This window comes from Anser anser (assembly GCF_964211835.1).
Source record: "Anser anser genome assembly, chromosome: 23".
Lineage (NCBI taxonomy): Eukaryota > Metazoa > Chordata > Aves > Anseriformes > Anatidae > Anser > Anser anser.
Window position 1 is genome coordinate 8,508,485 of NC_139744.1, and position 2,729 is coordinate 8,511,213.

The 2,729-nt window shown below is 47.1% G+C and overlaps 1 long non-coding RNA gene across 1 annotated transcript in view; it reads right to left on the bottom strand.

Annotated features, from left to right (window-relative positions):
- LOC310885466 overlaps window positions 1-2,729 on the bottom strand; it is a 120,298-nt gene that overhangs the window by 114,799 nt on the left and 2,770 nt on the right. The window lies entirely within an intron of this gene.

The following is a 2,729-nucleotide window of genomic DNA, read 5'->3' on the forward strand; positions in this document are numbered from 1 at the left end:
ACCGGCCAATGAGACATCACACAAATAAACCACCCAACCTCCTGTCTACTACTGACAGCAGCAATCGCTATTAAACTGGGCCTAGTGCCATTTCACTTCTGATTCCCAGAAGTACTACAAGGATCGCCACTAATAACAGCCCTGCTACTCTCGACCCTCATAAAATTCCCCCCACTAACCCTGCTCCTACTAACATCCAAATCCCTCGACCCAGCTCTACTCACCGCCATGGCCCTAGCCTCAACAGCACTAGGAGGCTGAATAGGACTGAACCAAACACAAACACGCAAAATCCTAGCCTTCTCGTCCATCTCCCACTTAGGCTGAATCGCCATCATCCTAGTTTACAGCCCCAAATTGGCCTTACTTACCTTCTACCTATACACAATCATAACATCAGCCGTATTCCTAGCCCTTAACAAAATCAAAGCCCTTAACCTATCCATGATCACAACCTCATGAACAAAAACCCCAGTGCTAAACGCCACCCTAATACTAGTACTTTTATCCCTAGCAGGCCTCCCCCCATTAACAGGCTTTATACCAAAGTGACTTATCATCCAAGAACTAACTAAACAGGAAATAACACCAGCAGCCATGGCAATTGCCATGCTATCACTGCTCAGCCTCTTCTTCTACCTACGCCTCGCATACCACTCAACAATTACCCTTCCCCCCAACTCCTCTAACCACATAAAACAATGATACACTAGCAAAGCCCCAAGCACACCTACTGCGGTCCTTGCCTCACTATCAATCCTCTTACTTCCCCTGTCCCCAATAATACATGCCATTGTCTAGAAACTTAGGATAACACCCCAAACCGAAGGCCTTCAAAGCCTTAAATAAGAGTTAAACCCTCTTAGTTTCTGCACATTAAGACTTACAGAATATTAACCTGTATCTTCTGAATGCAAGTCAGACGCTTTAATTAAGCTAAAGCCTCCCTAGACAGATGGGCTTCGATCCCACAAAACTCTAGTTAACAGCTAAATGCCTAAACCAATTGGCTTCTGCCTACAAAGACCCTGACGCACCCTAGTGCGCATCGATGAGCTTGCAACTCAACATGAATTTCACTACAGAGCCGATAAGAAGAGGAATTAAACCTCTGTAAAAAGGACTACAGCCTAACGCTTCAACACTCAGCCATCTTACCCGTCACCTTCATCAACCGATGACTATTTTCCACTAACCATAAGGATATTGGCACCCTGTACCTCATCTTCGGGGCATGAGCAGGAATAGTCGGCACCGCACTCAGCCTATTAATCCGCGCAGAACTAGGACAACCAGGAACTCTCCTAGGCGACGACCAAATTTACAATGTAATCGTTACCGCTCACGCCTTTGTAATAAGCTTCTTTATAGTCATACCCATCATGATCGGAGGATTCGGCAACTGATTAGTCCCCCTCATAATCGGTGCCCCCGACATAGCATTCCCGCGAATAAACAACATAAGCTTTTGACTCCTCCCCCCATCATTCCTCCTCCTACTAGCCTCATCCACTGTAGAAGCTGGCGCCGGCACAGGCTGAACTGTCTACCCTCCCCTAGCAGGTGACCTTGCCCACGCCGGAGCTTCAGTAGACCTGGCTATCTTCTCACTCCACTTAGCCGGTATCTCCTCCATCCTTGGGGCCATCAACTTTATCACCACAGCCATCAACATAAAACCCCCCGCACTCTCACAATACCAAACCCCACTATTTGTCTGATCCGTACTAATTACCGCCATCCTACTCCTTCTATCACTCCCCGTACTCGCCGCCGGTATTACAATATTACTAACTGATCGAAACCTAAACACCACATTCTTCGACCCCGCTGGAGGAGGAGACCCAATCCTGTACCAACACCTATTCTGATTCTTCGGACACCCAGAAGTCTATATTCTGATCCTACCGGGGTTCGGAATCATCTCACACGTAGTCACGTACTACTCAGGCAAAAAGGAGCCCTTCGGCTACATGGGAATAGTCTGAGCCATACTATCCATCGGCTTCCTAGGATTCATCGTCTGAGCTCACCACATGTTTACAGTAGGAATAGACGTTGATACCCGAGCCTACTTTACATCAGCCACTATAATCATTGCCATCCCTACCGGAATCAAAGTATTTAGCTGACTAGCCACCCTGCACGGAGGAACAATCAAATGAGACCCCCCCCAATACTATGAGCTCTAGGATTTATCTTCCTATTTACCATCGGAGGATTAACAGGAATCGTTCTTGCAAACTCTTCCCTAGACATCGCCCTGCACGACACGTACTACGTAGTTGCCCACTTCCACTACGTCCTATCCATAGGCGCCGTCTTTGCCATTCTAGCAGGATTTACTCACTGATTCCCACTACTCACTGGGTTTACCCTACACCAAACATGAGCAAAAGCCCACTTCGGGGTAATATTTACAGGAGTAAACCTAACGTTCTTCCCCCAGCACTTCCTAGGCCTAGCAGGAATACCCCGACGATACTCGGACTATCCCGACGCCTACACACTATGAAACACCATTTCCTCCTAGTCCTAGGACTTAGAGAAACTCCAGTACTAAAAATAGTAAACACAAGCAATAATTTCATATACTTCACTCTCACTCACCACTCAACTATCAGCTAACCACACCCCCGTCCACATAGCTTAACACAAAGCATGGCACTGAAGTTGCCAAGATGGCATAAAACATGCCTGCGGACAAAAGACTTAGTCCTAACCTTACG